The 20,270-nt window shown below is 35.9% G+C and overlaps 1 long non-coding RNA gene across 1 annotated transcript in view; it reads left to right on the forward strand.

The window, feature by feature from the left end:
• Positions 1 to 884: 884 nt before the first annotated feature.
• The window catches only part of LOC139183932 (uncharacterized), a 41,505-nt gene continuing 22,119 nt past the window's right edge, over positions 885 to 20,270 (forward strand). The window contains exons 1-2 of the long non-coding RNA XR_011567420.1: positions 885 to 1,002; positions 19,249 to 19,315. This is a non-coding gene — a long non-coding RNA (uncharacterized lncRNA). The remainder of the gene's footprint in view (positions 1,003 to 19,248; positions 19,316 to 20,270) is intronic.

Genomic DNA, 20,270 nt, shown 5'->3' on the forward strand with positions numbered 1-20,270 from the left:
GAACGGCACCTGACACAATCACCGAGCTCAGGATTAGCGCAGGGAATCAGGAATCCACTGTGCTGCGTGGCAATCTCAGCCCTACATTAGAGTCACTCATGCAAAATGACCCAAATTTGCAATGAGCACAATTAGCAATCCAAAGATGCATGTTAATTGGGGGGCTGGAGATTTTCCTACATTTCCCTAAATTAAAAATAATAAACACACTCTTTCCTAGAGGAGTCTGGGCATGAAAATAATGCAGGGGATTCTGAGTTTGTAAAAAAAGGGTAAACCCCTGAAAATGTGGATTCCTTAGCCCCCTCCACCCCCACCCCCACATACACACACCCGAGGTATTAAGTTTGGCATCAAATATGGTAAGGGCTTTGTGGTGTCATGATCCTTTTTGAATCAGTAGAAAACAGCTACTTATAAGGCTAAAAATAATAAAAACAGCAATAACTCTAATACGTAGAAAAGGGAAATTTAAGCTTTAAAGGGGTATTTACTATTTTATATTCTGTATTAATATTTGAGACTGTCTTTGGGTCACACAACACCACAGATACACCCAGTGATTTCAGGATTTCCTAAAAGTGCAAGAGATTATGTTGAATTTTTATGAAACAGAGTTTATAAGTCAAACGGAACCTTCTCAAGCCCTGGGCTGTGTTTCCATGTGTCTGCAGTCTATAGGTATTGAAATGCTCACCTATACTTTAGAAAAAAAAAAACACACAACATTTTGCAAAAATTGAATAAATGATCATTCAAAGCAAAAGCATGCAGTTCAAAAGCTAAACCTCCCATTGGAGAACAGAAAATTTAATGAGCTTTTAATGGAATGCAATGCTCAGAGTAGTAAATTATTTGTTAGTTGACGATGCAATCAGCATGCTGATTAAGGTTGCTTGGTTTTTTACTAAACATTAACTGAATGAAAACGGGTAGTCCTTGTTCTGCTTGGGGGGCTTTAAGGAAGCAAATGGACTTTCAGAACAGAGATTGTCAATAAAGGTGAGTGCACTCCAGGTGTCATTTGAATATGATGATAAAATACTTCTGATAAATATTTAAAAGCATTTTAAATCCACAATGTTCGCCTAGTGTATTGTGGACTCTGTTTAAAGAAACAGTGGGCCTTAGCAGGGCCTAACAACAATCCCTCTATTTCTCTCTAGAAAGAAATACCTAGATCTGCTTTCTTTTATTGCAAAAGAGAAAAAAAGGGGGGTGGTATGCTTTGAAAATAGAAGCCAGCCTGGACTCTGGGACCAGGAACTGTTTGGGAGTTTGGAATATAAACCTAAGAAAAGGCAAAAAAGGACAAAAACCAAAACAAAGGAAAATATTCTGACCGCAAATAAAGAAGAGACATCTGTTTCTCTGGGTAGATTAAGATAAAAATTTAGGTAGTTTTGATATTTTGATGCTTTAAAATGACTGCTATTAGAATATATATATATTTTTTTCGATTTATAAATGTTGGCATTCTGAGAGCAAGAAGGACTGTGGTATCAGAGTTATATTCTGTCTAATTTAGGAGCTCTGCGAGGGGAGTAAAAGAAAAAGATCAAAAATTGGAAATAAATTATGTAATGCTTATTTTTGTTGTTGGATGGTTAATACAGAATTTATAAGTTATATTATTCACCATATATTAATCAATATGTACATTAGCTATAAATTATTGTTTCTGAGAGAGATTTTGTTACCAAATCTATTTAAATTGCTAGATTTATTTTCCCCTCTAAAAGAAGGATTTTTTTTTGTTTGTTTGTTTTTCTCCCTACCAATTGAAGAATTATGGGTTTCTAGGTTAATTTTCTTTGAACAGCTACAAAGTTCTTTTTCTATAAATCCTAATTAGTTTCATCATCGGTGATTCTCTGGCAATGGTCAGGTACCCTTAAAATCCGATAAATAACTACCTCTCACTTTTAACTATTCCTGTTTATGACCCAAGAGGTTAAAAGCCTTTGACTGGCATTTGACTTCTGACCTCATATAAATGTTATCTTATCAGTTCCTGCTTGTTAACTTGTATTGAGTGCTTGTCCCTGATGGCTTTTAGATAAAGGGTTGTGGGTTTTTTTCTTTTTAATATATTTCCTATAGGAACTAAACCATTTGCTTTGTTCTCTGCTTAGAGCACTCCAGTCTACACAGAAAACCTGCTATAAATCTGTTATAAAGCTCCAAATATACTTTTATTTATTCCCGACATTATTTTAGTTTAGCTTTACGGGTGGGATTTGATGATTGGGAATATGTATTTATTATAATTAATAGCAGTAATTACTAGTGCTCTTAAGCCTTTAACATGTTAGTCAGAAAGCTGGTTAGCATGGTACACTTTTTTTTTTAATGTAAAAAAATTAAAAGAAAAACAATTTTAGCTTTGCATTTTGCACCAGCATGAGATGAGTTAGAGAGATAATTTATGGAAATCTTGTCTCCACAGACTTCAGAAGTCCGCCTAATGAGAGAGTCATCACTAAGATATATCTTTTTTAAAAAATCGAATCCAGACCATGAACAGTGCATTTTTGATCCTTTGGGGAGGAGGGTGGTGGCCTGGCGCCCTCCTTTGCCCTTCTGTCCTAAGAATTAAGAAGGATTTCGGCCTTTTATTCCTTTTGCAGCTGTGTGTGTTGTTCACACGTTCAAGTGTGTATGTGTGTGAGTCCAGTCTCTATATACAAATCTAAATACATTTGAATGTTTGCATTTTAAGCTCTCTCCATACCTTGATGGCATCATGAGAGTATTTTAGGCAGATGTTGGTGCTTCAGAGACTGCCTCATTTACAAGTGACCCACAGTGTGATTTCTAAACAAAATATTATATTAATTTCTGTGTGGAAAACAGGCAGAGAGGAGGGAAAGAAGGAAGAGGCAGCCATCTTGGAGTCCTTTTGCCTTTTAGCCTCCTTCTTCCTCTTCCCAAAGCTCGATAGTTAGAATATTATCTTCATTTTTAATTGGCCTTCAACATAATGCAGGAGGCATGTATAAGAGACCTTTGTATCCGTGTTTGGAGTAGAAAAAAGTTGTAACCTCTTTGGACTTTAAATAATAACTGCGACTATAGACAAACTACACCTATTATTCTCTATCCTTCTAAATAAATATACATATAAATGAAGCATATGCCACAGCTTGTAAGAGACCTGTACAAAACCTATTAAGGGAAACAAATGTCTATTTGGACCATTCATTTACTGCTATCTAAAGAATTAATATGTCAGTAAAGTTATCTGCCCTTCCTCCTCCCCATTCTTTCTTTTCTCCCCAAACACACACTCACATGCGCACACACACACACACACATTCAGACACCCCCACTACGCAGCAGTGGCAACCCTAGAAACTTGCTTTTTTAAACAGGAATTCCCTTTCTCTTAGATCTGAAGTATTTCAGGAAGAATGAAAAGACCAGCTCCTATTTGTTATTTTATTTTAATTTTCTGTGTGTGGAGCTGCTCAGCTCTGCCATGTCCCAACACTGCTTTCATCATGCTCATATTCTGGCAACACACAGGTTTAACGCAATTTGTCCTAACTTTTCATTTCAACCATTGCTTTTTCTCAAAGTGGCCAGAGTTTAAAGACTCAAAAGCAAAGGGAAAAGAAATACCCCGGCAGGGGGAAAAACAAACCAACCTCCAAACTGGTGCTGGTATTCACAGCATTGACACATTCTCAAATGTTTTCTCTGTAGTTATAACACAAAAGCGCTTTCTTCCCTGTTTTGATGTGTTAAAGACAGAAAGAGAGAGGACCCTTGGAAGTGGTAAAAATAAGTATTTGGAAGCACAGGGAAGGTGTTTCCCCTTTGAATCTCCAGCATGTGTCAATAACTTAGATACTAACAGTTTAATATTAATTAACTTTAAAAATGAAAAGGGGGTGGGTGAAAAGTTAAATTTAAGCAAGTTATGTTGCCTCCGTTGAACTTGCAGCACTGGGTTGCCTTCAGTTTTGTGTAATGAGATGTGCCCCTGAAGCCAATCATTCTGCTGTCTCTGAAATAAGGGTAACCAAGATCCTAAGTCCCTCTGAAAAGGGTGTGAGTAGATCAATAACGAATTATTGTCTAATTCTGGCATTTGGCAGAAGAAACCACAAACTTTTACTTGTTTAGTGTCAGTAATCTGAACTCATTTTTCTAGTCAATAGTATTTGCAGATTGGTTTACTGGGCAAAACAGATAAGAGTCTGAAACAAATAAAAATCTGAATCCTAAACACTCTCCTATTCTGGTGGCTAAATTCTCTAAGTCGAATCCCAGAGTCTTTTACCATTGTATGCTGTATTCTGGCTTTTAAAAAACAAATAAGATTTAAACACATAAGCTAGATGATTTCAAAACTGGAACACATTACACCATCATTTATTTCTATTTAATTAATGTTTTAATATATAGTTGTAAATCTAACTATACCTAAGGCAGAAAAAGTATTTACTTAAATCAGTTTCTATTCCAATCAGAATGAACTCCCCAATCATTTTTGAAGTAATATTTTAAAATCATTGTGGTTAGTAATACTTGTAAATCATTGTAGTGAGAGGAAGAAGATGATGAAGGGTGATCAATGTCCTTGATTTTCTATACAGCTGTATCATCAAGCTTTATAAAGTCACCTAAGGGTGTATTAAAACATACTGCTTCTATGTATTTACATGTTTATAAACTTACCCTAAGAATATATTAAGAAATACAGTCCATTTGATTTTTTTTTTTTTCCCATTCCTTGCCAAAAATCAAACCTGCTCTGTTTGGAAAAAAGCAGACACTTCTGTGATATCATGGAGTTTTTTGCATTTCAGTAAAAGAAGTCGAGGACATGGAGTCAGAAATACCCGAATTTTTAGGACTCAAGGTATTACTGTAAAGGTTTTATCCTTTCCTCTGTGAAGACTGATGCAGACGGATTTCTCATTTGCTTTGGTCTCTGTCCTCTTTCTTTCGTGTTTCCTTTATTTGTATAAATTAGCTTTGTCCTTTCTTACTAGAATGTTTGATTTGGGCACACTCTCCCACATAGATTCTCAGTCTCACTCCCCCCAACTTGTCTGGGGAGTGGTTTTTCTTACTTAAAAAGCTTTGTAGTTCAGACTCAGAGTGCCAGGGCCTTTTTTTTTTTTTTTTTTTTTTAATTTATCTGGATATGCTCAAAGGTCACACCCAAGATCATAAGCTATGTTTATATCCTTCTTATGGGCAAATGATAAAATAATACCCACACACATCTGATACTAGGGGTATGGCCTGGACACACACCTTGCTGTCTTCCCCTTGGCCTCTCCTGCCCTGAGAATGAATACCTCCCTCTCCAAAGTTGATGCTTCGAAGTGACCAGTCAGATGCTGGCAGGTCAGCTGGCCGTCCTCTTGGACAGAGGGTTCATAAATCAGAGAAGTGTTGGTGTGGTTCAAAGAAGAAGGTAGTCCAGCCTGAGGGAAACCACGTAAATCTCTCCCGGAGCATTGTTCCCGGTAGGGAGTTGGGGGTGAGAGTTGGGTAGCTCCTGGGGTCTCGGCTGTTATTAATGCCCTAGCCTCCTGCAGTGGGTGCTAACTTGTTGTGCATGAGAGCTGCCACCACCCTTCCCAAACGTCGGGCGATTGGAAAAGTCAAGCACTGCTGAGCCCTGATTTTCATTTAATAGTCAAAACCAAGATGCATTGGGCTATGAAGATAGGACAGCTCCCTTGAAAAGATTATTTGAACTACAAAGGCATTCATTTAGGGCTAGCCATGTTGCAAAAGGGCCTGCTAGAAATTAGCAGCCTGTCCTGGTATTCGGAGAGCAAGAGTGACAACTTATTGGAAGTTCTCAAGGAATCATTTATATTTCACACTCCACTAGGCAGCTGATTTGAGATTGTCTGTTAGCATAACAAAGGCTCTGAGCCTGTGAACTTCAGAAACCTTTCGACCTCTTAGCTGCTGGCATGAATAGCCCCCAGTCCTGCCTATAGAGATCTCCCAAAGCTCCCCTGTTCGTGGCTAAATTGTTAATCAGGGTAATTTAATATAGTTTTCAATATGCCTCATCTCTTATTGGGAAAGGTATTCACAGCTCCCCTACCCCTGGAAAAAAAAAAAAGTTCTTTTATTCAAGTGTGAGAGGGGCAGCTGCAGACAGACCGGCATCCCTGGCTGCTCCCCCCCAAACCCCCTCTGTAGCAGCAGTAATGTTCTGAGCAGCAACCATAGTGAAGGGCCAGAAAAAGAAACTTTGACAAGCACCCCTCTGCCCGCACTCCAACCTGAACCTGAAATTCCAGTCTGTTTATGCCAGGAACCGACAAAACAAAACCCCAAAGCTCAGCCATAACTGAAACCTCAGCTCACACACACACACACACACACACACGCCACACCCCCTTCTCCACCCTCTCTTTACCCCCACCCCTCTCCTTCCTCCTCATCTCCCAACCAAGCTTCTCTTCTGGCTCCCGTCAAGACAAAACGCACCGGAGCCCAGGGCCTGCTAATTTTCATTTCTCTCCCTCTTTGGAGGCAGCCCACACCATCCTGCACGCTCCTTCACAGTCACCCTCCGCCCGGAGCCCGCAGCCTCTCCCTGTGTCACATACACTTGCTCTCACCCGCTCCCTCGCACACTATCAATTCACATGCACATTAGTTAGCTGAAAAGAGCCAGAGCACAAATATATTCATTTTAATCCAGTTAAGACCTAAGAGGTCTCAGAGGATATTCTTCCATAGTTTGAAAACCAAGTCTAAAACTCAGATTTGGCTACACTGTTTCATCTCAAAGAGGCCTATGGTGTGCCTTTCTTTCACTTTCTACCAGTACATATTGTAAAAAATAAATAAATAAGGTGAATAAAACACAGTCACAAGCAAACCACCCAGCTTCAGGCAGACACTGCGCACATATCATCACTATGTTGTCTTTTTTTTAATGACTGTGTTTCTTGTATTCATGTGCCAAGTCAGAAGAATTTCATACAAGAGAAGGAAAAAAAAATACGAAGTCACTATTTTTTTAAAATTAAAAATGTAAGGATACAATCTCTTCATCTCATTTTTCCACATAAAAATTTTAAGATATTTATAATCTTTAATCTTTCATTTCCCACATGAGAATTTGAAGACATCTCTGCAAAATGTATCTGGGTATTTCCCGATCCCTTTGGTGGTGCTTTTCTGTGCAACTGTGCTCTGTCTTTGTGCGAGTTGAGGCCCTGTATCTTGCTTCTTCCTGGAACAGCCATTTCTTGTGGGCCCTGTTTTGGTTGGTGGGCTTGCCTCAGCTCCTGAAGTTGGATAAAGCCAGGATCTAGTGCCTGAAGTATTTGCTTTGAATTTGCTCTAGTTAGACTGGTCCCTGGTGGGGGTGGGGAGACTTTCTTCACTCACTTGGAATTGTAATCTGGCATCTCAGAATCACTAAGATGGGAGACAAATTTCTGTTTACAGGATCAGGAAAGGATTATTAACCTCCAAAACAGAAGTACAAATATAAGCCCACAATTAAAAAAACATAACAAAACAAACAGCCCAACCTCTTTCCCAAGATAATTTTTCATGGAGTTGAAAGAATAAAAGGTTTTAAAAAAGATTTCTTGGTCAATTTTAATATCTAAATAATATCCAGAGGTGACACTTTGGAAAATAAAATAAGTATATCTGGCTATTATTCGACAATCTTAAAATCTGCATTTTCCTTACCATAAAAAGGGATTCTCACAACTTTAATTTCAGTGCTGTCAAAGTTTTAAAATTATAAGCATCTTTGTCAATGATCTGTGCATTTTCATTTTAATGTTGGGTTTTTTTATTTTATTTTGTAAATAGTGACTTTCATTTTCCTGATGTCTTAAACCAGAATATCTCTAAAAATATTAATTGATAGTTACTACAAATCAGTGGATAAATATTTCTGGTTTCTCTTTTTAAAAAATCAAATATATTAAATAACTCCTATATAAATTAACAGAAATTTAACTTTCAAAAGATGTTTAGAGAGAAAAAAATATTATGGCTTTTAAACCCAAGAAAGAAAAAATACACAATTTGCATTTTTTCAGTGCTTTTGCTTAACATTTTTTTCATTAGCTTTTTATTCATTAGAATTTATGATCCATGTCCATCATTACACTTTCACATCTCTGATTTCTGTTAAATTTTCTAACAGAGGTTAATAAATATAAAGGGGTAAAAAGGCCTATTTGCTTTCATCTAAAGTGCTCAGTATTTCAAGATTATTTGTATTTGCATTAAAATTTTTTTCATGTTCTAATTTAAATTATTTAAATTGGTCTGAAATTAATTCTATTTGGAGTTAGAAAGTAATAGGAGGATTTTTTTTAAAGGAATTAAATAACATGATTTTGCTAAATTATAATGTTTTCTTAATGTTGGGCCATCTAACAACACCCTCTCTAGCATGGCACAGTTTGGGCTTCATATTTATGGAAGAAATAGGGTTGGGGAGAGAAGGATGTATATTTGGAATGGTGTTTGACAGGGGGAATGAACGCAGACACCAGAACAATTATATTACAATCCCATTGGGAATGCCAGCACCAAATTTAGCCAGACTGATGGGGTACTGTCTAGACGGTCCCTTTTGTGTATCAGCTGTTTTTTCCCTGCTTTATTGCACTGCCTGAATGTGTGAGTTGAACATGCATATGGATCCCAAACATAACCATTCCAGCAACCATACATTGCTGTTAAATTCTCTCATTTGGCTGAGAATCAAGGGTTGTGTATTCCTACTGTATTCCCTTTACAATATTTTGTAATTAAAATGCAGCTTCCAGAATTAGAGGTTTAACAAAGGTCATAAGACAAAGTAGAAAGTGCCTAGGCTGTTTTTTTTCATATGAAAAAAAATGTACTAAGTAAACATTTCTATCTTCTCAAACATGTCCACCTCTTTTCTACAGAAGTAAAAGCAAGCCAGAAAGAAAAGAAATAAAACAATGAGTGGAAAGAGGCAAAATAGATGTAAATTACCACCTTTCCTTTTGAAAAGGGTAAAGGATAGAAAGAAAGAATATTTATTAAATGTTTACAGTATAATTAATGGCAGTGTGTGTGGTTTTCCTTTTTTTTTCCTTCTTTTCCTTCTTTTTATTCGGTAAACCAAATAGAATTCAGTAATCAGGGTTCTTGTGAGGCCTTAGAAATAGATTCTCAAACTCTTTTAAATAAATGCTTATAAGATTGCTGTACCGTTACTGGAGAGACAGGAAATCCCAGAGATATTTCTCTTCTGGGCTACGGTCAGGATTTTGTTTTGTTTGTCAAGACAGTGTAGGAAGGCTAGGACTTAGTTATATGTGACTACAGTATCCACACAAAATATTCATTGTTCAAAGGAGCAGAAATGCACCCCTAAATAGGATGCTCACTCCCTGGGTGATGGGTACTAGGGTTGGATGCCTTTGCTAACAACCAAGAATTTAAAATGAACACAAATTAATTATTCAAATTAGAGAATGAGAAATAGAAAGACACATTAATGCTAATGAAAGTAGGTATCAGAGCTACCTCTTTCTATGAAAGGTTTATCAATAATTTTTGTCACCAAGAATGAAAAGGTGTAAGAAATTGGAATTCCACAAAATGTAAGACACCATAAATAAAATTCTTGCCTTGCAGTAGAAGCCCAAATGAATCTACTGTTTAAGGAAAGAGAATCCCATGTTTCACAGAACATTAATAAATTTATTAATATGTACATACAAACTATTTGGAGCAGGAATTCTACTTTCCATGTGCTGAAAAAAAATTTTTGCCTTAACAAAAAGGAAAATGGTAAACTTTTTTTGCCATTAAGGAAAATCAAAGTTAAAGTCAGTGACAGAAAAAATATTTTTAATAGTTATATGGTTTTGGGCACTAAATTTTGTCAGTAACTAACTAATGGATTTTTAAAATAATAATTTCCTATGCTTTACCACTGGAATTCAGTAACTACCACCTCCTATGGACAATGAAGACTTTGTCCATCTTTTGAAGATTGCGTATTGAAAAGAAGGCTGGAAGAAAGAGAAAGTAAATTTTCTTCCCAATTTTACTGACTAGAACATCTCTTTTTTTGGCTTGAAACATCAGATCACAAACCAACAACCGTAAGATAGGCTCTGGATATAGGGTTGGAGAAATTTCCTGGTTGGAAGAAGGTATGAGGCTTGAACAACTGACGTTAAACATGACAATCTTGAGTAGGCACTTGTAGGCAATGATGTTAAAAACCTCTGAGATATAACTTTGGCACAGCTGAGAAAAAATTCAACCAGACAGGGATGGAGAGCAAGAGAAACCAAGACTGAGAAATAAGAAAGCAAGAGAAAAAAGGTGGTGGGGGGGCGGTGCAGGGAGTGGTGGTTGGGGGTGGGTGGCACGCAGGAGTGGTGAGTGAGAAAGAAAGAGAGAGCAGAGAATGAATATTCCAAGCATTGTTTTAATCTAAAACAGAGATGCTTCCAGGAGAATGAATTTCAATGGAGCTGAGCCAAAAATAATTATAGAGATTTTCTTGTTTTGTTTTGTGAATGAAGAGCATCTCTTTTCTCTGGAGATGCGAGAGTGAGAAAGGACCAGAGCCAAGAGATTGAAGTGATGCCCCTCTGCCCCTTTACTTCCACACAGCACAGTAGCGGACCTTTCTTTCTTCCCTTTTCCAAAAGCTATTGGCACCGAATTGTGCTAGGAAGAGAGGGAAGTGGCAGCAGCCCTCCAACCTAGCTGGATTTTCTATTCTAACAATAGCTTGTTTACTTTGATAAGGCTGAAGTATTGAAATTGGATGCAAGATTGGGTTGGGGGGGGGGGACAGGGATACATATTTTAGGTTCTAGAGATAAAATTGAGCGATTTACAACTAAGAATATTCCCCTATTAGAGACACTTGAAACTTCCTTTGGGGTTTGTTTTACCAATTACATTTGTTGCCTTGTTTTTCATCATCAATAGCAGGCTACTAAAGGAAATAAAGTATTCTCTCAATTTTCTTCCATTTTCTCTGTGATGTAAAATCTTTATCTTGGAACCATTTTTTACAGGGAAAAAGACTGTCGTTTGTTAAAATAGCTTAAGCTACACTGGATTTTTGTGAAAGCAATATAATATACTTCTCACGAAAGAAGATATGGAAGGCTTTATACTAATTTGACACACACAGGGTTGGGGGAGAAACTCACTAACATTAATAGACTTTGGAGAGGAAGTAATCATAAACAACTCAGAATTAATATCTAAAGACGATTGATTTTCTTAAGTTAAATTAACTTACAAACAATTCATGCCATTAAGTACTGTCTGAACCTGAAAATTCTCTCCAAATCTCTCAAGTGTTGTGCCATGTTAAAGACCTTGTTGTCATTTTTATCATTCATAGATAGATGTTAGTTCTACATGTAGGTTTCAGGTATTATACTTTTGTACTACCTGAATTTAAAAAACAATATATTTCAGAAATCTAAGAATCAGTTTCTTCTACGTCATATGTCACAACTTTTTAAAAAAAAACAAAAGTGAAAATTAACTTTTTAAAAATAAATATTTGACCTGCTAAGTACAGCAATTTAGTTATCCAGTAGAAGAACAGCATAAAGTTGTAAGCTTAATGGCTTAACATGAAAATGACCTTGGTACACATTTAAAATAAGGAAAACTATGTTACATTAGCAGTCAAGATTATCTGTTGGCTTAAGCATAAACATCTCTGAAAGTAGCAAAAATAGATACAATTTCATTTAAAACTTTTACATATTAAAATTGTTCCTGTTATTCTGTAAAAAAAATATATTGGAAATGTATATTAGTTGGCAGTAAAGTTTATGATTCTGTTTTGTTGTTAGGTTTTTAAAAAATTTCTTAAAGAAGGAAAATATGTTCATGTACATGGGACTTTATTTAGGGATTTTCAAAACATTTTAAATGTCACTGTGAATATAGTGTGTAAATCTGTGAATATGAGTTTTATGAATCCACATTTAATTTAATTAATCATATTGATTCACTTGACATTTTTCTCCTCCTGAATCTCCCCTCCCCCCTCTTCCCATCTCTCTATTAAAAGCAATTCATTCACAGTGGTAGACTAATTTTTGAAGCAGATTTTACAAAATAAAACCGACAATGGTTTTAGAAGAACTTTTAAAAGCATTCAACTTAGATATTGTTAGAAGTGATTAAAATGAATATTTAAGAATTCAAAGTACTTCATCATATTAATCTTAACATTACATTAAAAACCCAATCCCCACATGAGAAATCAACCTTTTAAAAAGAACAATTATTAATATTAAATAGCCAGAATAATCACTAGTATATGCTAAACTGAAATAAGTATATGAGGTTAGCAACAAATATTTATTTTTCCAAGTTTAAAATGAAATAATTTGTAAAATAGGAAAATATTTAATAAAGTTTAATGTCTATTAAAAACCCAATAGACACAATTTGAGAATTTATGGTTTTGCTGCATCATTAACACTGTTGAGGGAAACTGTTAGTCTACCAAAACATTTAAAATATGGTATACAAGAATTTATTGTTAGCAGTAGTAAAGTATATCACATTGACATAAGGGTATTTACTATCAAGCTCTAGAATGGATTAGGAGATGAGGAGGTAAAGACAGATTTACAATTAATAAGTGCCCAAAAATATTACAATGGCAAGGTTTCTATATTTTATAAACAGATATGCTAGATGTAGATTATATTTGTCACTTGTTTGTATTGGTGATCTTATTATAAAATGGAGTTTGAAGGCTTCTCTCTTGACCAAATCTTTTCTAACTCCAAATTACTAAACCAATTTCAGAGCTTTGCTCAGAAAAGTTACACTTCACTTGAACCCAGCCCTAGAAATTGCCCCAAAGGAAGTGCTGTTTGTTTGTTCTTTTCATTTGTAGTGGGGTAGAGCCCAGTTTGCAACTGTGGGGCTGGACACAGGAGAAGCAGCAGCAAGAAGCAACTGAAAAGGATTAGGATGAACACTTCCTCAAGCTTCACAGGCTTGTTTGCTTGTCACAGATGCCATTAAGGTGCATAGATAAGATATATTTAATATTAAGACTTTTAGAGAGCCTTGATACTCCTGAAAATTCAGAGGCAAAGCTGAGCCTCTTTCTTTAGCCCATATACTTCATTACATTGGCCCAGGAATCCTGGCTAAAGATAGTTTCATCCAGCTCACATGCTTGGGTTTTGTCACTTCATGTCATAACCTCCACATTACTTAAATATAGTTTTAAAATGTATTAAACAGAAATGCTGATATAAGCCTAAATGTAGCTGTACTTGCTGTTTCTGCTCTAAGTTCATTCATGGTGGTGGATTTAGTTAAAGGGCCCAGAACAGCCATGCTTAACAGTAAGGAAACAAAATCCTCTTGGCTTCAATGGGGGCTAGGTCTATGTCAGAGCAGAGCAAACTCACTGTAGATATTTGAGATAAATACCTTCTGTAGAAATGTACACATCACATTGGTGTTCTATATAGTGTAAAAAAAAAAAAAGTATGCTGCATCACACACAAAGCCCTGTTACCTTTTTTTTGCCTTAACTAAATGTTATTTTTTTATATCTTAGACACAGAGAATATACGGTAACATTTATAACAGGATAGTGGGCTCCAAATAAGAACTGCTAATGATCGTAGGTGTCTATTGAATCATAAGCAAGGACTACCTGGTAAGCATTAAGTGACAATAAAGGATATTCTTGCTAAAATATTAGATGAATTGATAATAGAGAAAATAGTCATTTTGACAGAAAAGTCAACAGAAAATAGCAGTAATTATAAGTGCCTTGTATACGAGCAGAGTGTATCACACCCAGTGTGCAATGTGCTCTTATAAAAAAAGTATGGTACCTCTACTGGATGATACAGCTGCATTAGGAAGTTTTATAGAATGGCTTATTTTTCCAGAGCACAACATTTAGCCTTTCCACAGGCTTTTTTTTTTTGGTAGAATTTCTCCTCCCAGTTAAAAACTGGTTTTCATCACACCACTGCATAATTATTTTTCTGCAACTAGCGATAATTACTTGTTTTGTGTATCTCTACTAGAGTGATTCAGTGTTTGCTGTTCTACCTCATAAAATGCATCTGTATTAGAGGCATGTGAAAAGGAGTATTGACCTTATATAATATATTGCTATATTGGTAGGGGCACACAGCTCTAATTCTTTGTAAAAGGCACAAAAAGTCTATATTGCTTTGAGTTTTCCTTTTTGAATGCTATGTGAGTTTTCTGACTGAGGCATAAAACTGGAGGTAACTGAAGACAAGAAACCTCACAACATGGAAATTACTCAGTACACAAAGAAACTCCCTCTCAGATAGATGTACAATAGGTGCCTGAATAAAAAAGGCAGTTGGAAGGATTTGTTTATAGTGGCATCAGAAAAAACTCTGGAATCAGTGTTTGTGAGATTTGTCACACCAAAAAATCAAAAACAGATTTCAACTCATTCAAGAATATCTAATCATTTTCTGTCACTCACAAAGCTCTCCACAAAAAAATAAAAAGAAAGAAAATTAAGCAGAGCCCCTCCTGCCAGTCTTCTTTTATCTTCAGCAGTCCTCCTCTTTCTCTCTTTTCCTTCCAACTCTTATTTGTCTGGGTGTTCCTTTCTTTCAAGTTGTCTTTAATCCTTGCTTTCCCATGTCCCTCTTTAGTCTTATTCACCAGTGATGCCAATAAAAATAAACAGTCTATTTAAAGCAAATGAGTAAATGCCAAAAAAATATGTGATTGGTGTGTGCCTTATTTTATTTTTGTCTTTTAGTAAAATTACACCTGTGGCACTCTCTTACTTAAAATTTTTATAACTTTAAAACCAAAACACAAAGAGCAGAGAGCTGAAGTACTATTTGATGTCTCTGGATTTATTTATAAATATATGTAATGTTAAATGCAGCAAAATCCTTGTGAGACTACTTTCGTGCTTACTGATCCCAGGGTGCAGGAGGAATTAGCTTATCCAGGAAAACTCAAAGTCATAATTAGTCTTGTGAATTATAATAATCGGGTTTCATCCTACACTTCTTTCTCATGTGGTACTCCCAGTGGGAGTTCTGCATGAAAAGGACTGCAGGATTGGGTATTAATAATGGTATACCTGTGAAACATTGGTATATTCCTACAGTGCCAGTCAATGAAATCAGTATACTACCCCATCTTTGTACTACAGCCTTCAACCAATTGAAAAATAACTTCAATGGATTTTTCAAATTTCCTAAAATTCCATTATTAGTTTTTTAAAATACTTCTTAAAATTATAAAATAAAAATGGAAGTTTTTTTTCCCTCAATGAGATATACTTCTTACTCTTGACTTTGTTATAGATATAAGGCTGTAATTAACTTAAATGTTAACAATGCTAAGCTTTACATAATCACCTCCAATAAATTGAAACAAAAGAACAAGCAGGGAAATAATCATGAAACTCAGCAGAAAGTTACATTTATTTTCAAAGCTCTCAGATCAGCTATTTTCACTAATTTGATTACTCAGGTCAATCAAACACCTTGTTGACTGATGGAGATAACCAAAATTTTAAAATGTATAGACCCAGCCTGAATGAAACAAAAGAAGTGTAATAGCTTACCAATCCTGAGATGTTGATGTTTCGTCATTTGTGAAACAGAAATACTTCTTTCAAAAGTTACACTGTGATGAACTGCTAACTAGGTTTAGAAAAGCTGACAAAATGTAATCATAACTGCACACCTATCTAAAGCCCAAACCCACAGAGTTCTTAATAACCCTAAAAATTTAGACAATTGTACATCAACAGATGAATGGATATAAAAACTGTAGCATATTCAAATGGAATGTAGAATAATGGAATACTACTCAGCAATACAAAAAATGAACCACTGGTACATCTTACAATATGGAAGAATCTCAACAAAATAATGCTGAGTGAGAGAAGAAAGACCAAAAAAAAAAAAAAAGAGTACAAATCATTTATATATTAGTCTAGGAAACTCAAACTAATGTATAGTGACAGAAAACAGATCAGTAGTCGCCTAGGGGAAGGATCAGTAGGCAGGAATTACAGAAGCATGAGGAAACTTTTAGGGATGACGGATATGTTTGTTGCCTTGATTGTGGTAATGGTTTTCACAGGTGAATACATATGAGAAAACTTAAAAAAACATACAGTTAAATATGAACAGTTTGTTATATATCAATTTTACCTCACTAAAGCTGTTAACAACAACAAAAGTGGGCCAATTAGAATGGATATAGGAACCAATCAGAGTGGATGCTAGCCATTAACAAAAATAATTCAGACAGCAGGTTTCAGAATTCTCTAGGTAACTGGGACCATTTGTAGATGGCCATAAAGATTTTGGGGACTGAGAATGTCCTCTTCATCTCCTTGCTAATGTTTATGATCCCTGGTTTAATTAAAAATAATTTTCCATTTTTTTCCTATTAAAAATCATTACAGTCCTGAAAGAGGTGAGCACAAGTTTTAGATTTTGTCTCTACCAGTGCCTGGAAAATCCCAAGGACGGAAGAGCCTGGTAGGCTGCAGTCCATGGGGTCACTAAGAGTCGGACACAACCGAGCGACTTCACTTTCACTTTTCACTTTCATGCGTTGGAGAAGGAAATGGCAACTCACCCCAGTGTTCTTGCCTGGAGAATCCCAGGGATGGGGGAGCCTGGTGGGCTTCTGTCTATGGGGTCGCACAGAGTCGGACACAAACTAAAGCGACTTAGCAGCAGCAGTGTTACAAACCATGTGACTTAACGCAGGTGGCTAAACCAATGTCAGAAAACTTCCAGACGCTGCTCAAGGTGGAGGTAAACTGAAAGACACTTCTTTCTAAAGAAAATAGGATCCATCCAGCAAGCATTTCCATTTTACAATTGTTGGTTTTATCATAACATCTCCAAAGATCTTTCTCTTCCCTTTCTTTATTACCATGTGTGACAAAAATGGAGTAAGGAGGTGAATGGGGAGACATTGTTAGCAAAATAATTAAATTACCTGAATGTATTTGTCTCATGTTGATCTCACTATGTGAGCTGATTGACCTCAATGTGCTTTAATACAAAAAATTTATTAAAGTCCACAATAAGGTGCAAAATCACCATATTGTAACTCTATTCTGGAATGGAGGATTACTGAGTCACCTGCCAAGGTGCCTTGTGTTGCAGAGAGTAAAGGACCGAGATTGTTATTTTTACTGTTCTGTTTTTATGATAGTGAATATTGTGTTTATATACTTCCGACTAAAATTTTAGGTGCATAACTTGAGTTAGATCAGTGCCCATCTCAGTGATGAAGGAAAAATAGCCCTACATAATTTTTAAGAACCTCAGGGACTGAGCTAAAAGTCAATAAACATATGGGAAAAAAGACTGGAAGCAAATTGAATATATGTGCAAATTGACATTTTACTAAAAGAACATGCTTAAAACTTTAGGTTTATCAAACAGATGTCAATGAAACTGAAATCTATTCAGCAAGTAGAATGCATTACTGAATGCAGAAATACACGTGTTTTATGTGACCTGAAATGCAAACATTTTTCCATCTTGTAATATTATGATTTATTATTCTGATTTTAGAGATGCAATATTAAAAATGTGTTAATCAAGACATTTCTATTTATAGTATTATATACATTTTAGTTTTTAACAATATCCATCTTTTTACCAGGGTCAATCCTCATGCCACATAGCTAGATTTCCAAAATAAGATTATCAGAAAAATGTGTTGTTGATCTTGGGCATAAATTTATAACTTATATTGGTTTGTAACTAACTCCTGAGTTTTAAACATATATAATAGCTATTTTTGTGATCTTTTTCTGAGTACTTTTTCAAAATGGGAAAAAAAGTAAAGTTCAACTTTGTACTCTGTCCATGTCTCCCATTTTTCTTTTTTGTGTATTCTTTCCTCCCACCTTCCTTCTCTCCTCTCACTTCATTATTTAGCCAGTGATTTTATTCTGCTATTTCTCCTGACAGTCAGTGATCAAGACACTGTGTTAACCCTGAAGGTGCAGTTGCTTTAGGCAAGCCCCCTCACTATTTCTTGACTGTGTTTAGGGTTAAAAGACTTCTTTAGATACAACGTTAACAATCTATACTTCTACAGTGTCTGTGAGATTATTTTCTTTTGTTACCTCTGGCACCCCACTCTAGTACTCTTGCCTGGAAAATCCCATGGACGGAGAAGCCTGGTAGGCTGCAGTCCATGGGGTCGCTAAGAGTCAGACATGACTGACTGACTTCACTTTCTCTTTTCACTTTCATGCATTGGAGAAGGAAATGGCAACCCACTTCAGTGTTCTTGCCTGGAGAATCCCAGGGATGGGGGAGCCTGGTGGGCTGCCGTCCATGGGGTCACACAGAGTCAGACACGACTGAAGTGACTTAGCAGCAGCAGCAGTAGCAGCAGGGGTTTCCCTGGTGTCTCAGATGGTAAAGAATCCACCTGCAATGCAGGAGACATGGGTTTGATCCCTGGCTTGGGAAGATCCACTAGAGAAGGGAATGGCAACCCACTCCAGTGTTCTTGCCTGGGAAACCCCATGGACAGAGGCGCCTGGTGGGCTACAGTCCATGGAGTCACAAAGAGTTAGACATGACAAAGCAAATAACACTTTCACATTTTTCTGTACAAAATGTTAGCTTTAACCAGGACCAGTGCAATAATAAAGGACTTGAAAAGGTTTGTAAGACCACAGCCTCCCTCCACCTGATTTCTCATGTTCCATGGAATCTAATGAGATGAATATGCTGCCTTCTCCTTCAAGCTGTTTAGAAGGCAATACATAGAGAGCAAACTCATACCTGAGTTCCTGGAACTGGGGACTCTTGCTGGAAAATCACAAAGGACATTTTGATATTGAGATGATGATCATTGAAAAAGCTGATTTCTCCTCTTTGTAGAATCATCTTTAGGTGTTCAGCTGTGACTTCCTGTGGTTGAAATGTCCAGTCAACATCTCATCCCCTCCACATTCCTTACTGAAGGGAGATATAACTTGGCATCATATTTATAATACTTCCAAGTGTCTATGTTTTTATTTGTATATCTCGGCCAAAATCTGTCCTACCATCCCATTGGGTTTTCTTCAGGGCCCAGTGTTATAATACACATAAAGTATGATAAAAATGTAAGACAGTTTTCCTGGAGACAACAGAACAATAGAAACTGATATGGTAGAATAGTATCAGCCAGAGACATCCTGGTTAATTCAGACCCTTCTTTTTTTTTTTTTAGGTTCTGACACAACCACTTTGCTCGTGCAGATCCTCTTTTTAAAATTCACAGGAAATCAGATCATCAGGTAGGGTCAGCAAGCTGCTCCTTGCGATGTTTTGCCATGTAATCTAGAGGAAATGTTGTGAGGGTTTGTCAGTACTGAGCTACCTGGACGTGGGGAGTCTCATCAGAAAAAAAGAAACTTGTCTTCTCAAAAGATATGTGAAAAATGTCTGTGGACAAGCCAGTTAGATGATACCTTTATCAAGCTCTATCTTCTATTAACTTTCCATATACCCACTTTACTGCAAACTTAAAAATCCTTTTTTTCATATTGATCCATTAACATAAAGTCATTTTATAATTCACTATTATAAGTAATTACAACTAGAATGGGTTTGTTAATTAACAGCTCTTATAATCATTATTAATTACTTTTCACTATACAGCATTTCATATAATCCATTCCATAACTCTTCATCTTTAGAAAGGTAACATTCAGAGCTACCCCTGAGGACAATAGAACCCACAAAATCAGTCAGAGGCTATAGTTAGAAAACAGAAATAAAAATATTTAGCACTTTAAAATGAAGAGCTAAATAGACCTTTCAAATCTCCCATGTTTATTTCACCTGCATTAGATTAAATTTCATTAAATTGGAAAGATCAATACAATTTCCAAACTATGCTTTGTTCATTGCTTTTATTGATCAACTACCAAGGAAAATGATCTCAAATTTTAATCTATTAATATATAGATCTGTAACATTTGGATAGACAATAGACAATTTTATCTACTTTCACTAAAATTTTTGCAAAATACAAAATTAAGAGAAGTTAATTTTTTTAAGCCAGAGCATGAGAATTATTTGCAAGAAAGTAATCTATATCTAAAGAAAGTTATTGGACTATTTTAGAAAATTCCAAATTCCATGGTATCTATTTTACCTAAAAATGATATTCTTTGCTATATACATTATTTACCTACATGTAATTATTTTTACAGCTTGTTTACTATCCTATCCAAAGATCAACATGTT

This window comes from Bos indicus, chromosome 7 (genome assembly GCF_029378745.1).
Source record: "Bos indicus isolate NIAB-ARS_2022 breed Sahiwal x Tharparkar chromosome 7, NIAB-ARS_B.indTharparkar_mat_pri_1.0, whole genome shotgun sequence".
Lineage (NCBI taxonomy): Eukaryota > Metazoa > Chordata > Mammalia > Artiodactyla > Bovidae > Bos > Bos indicus.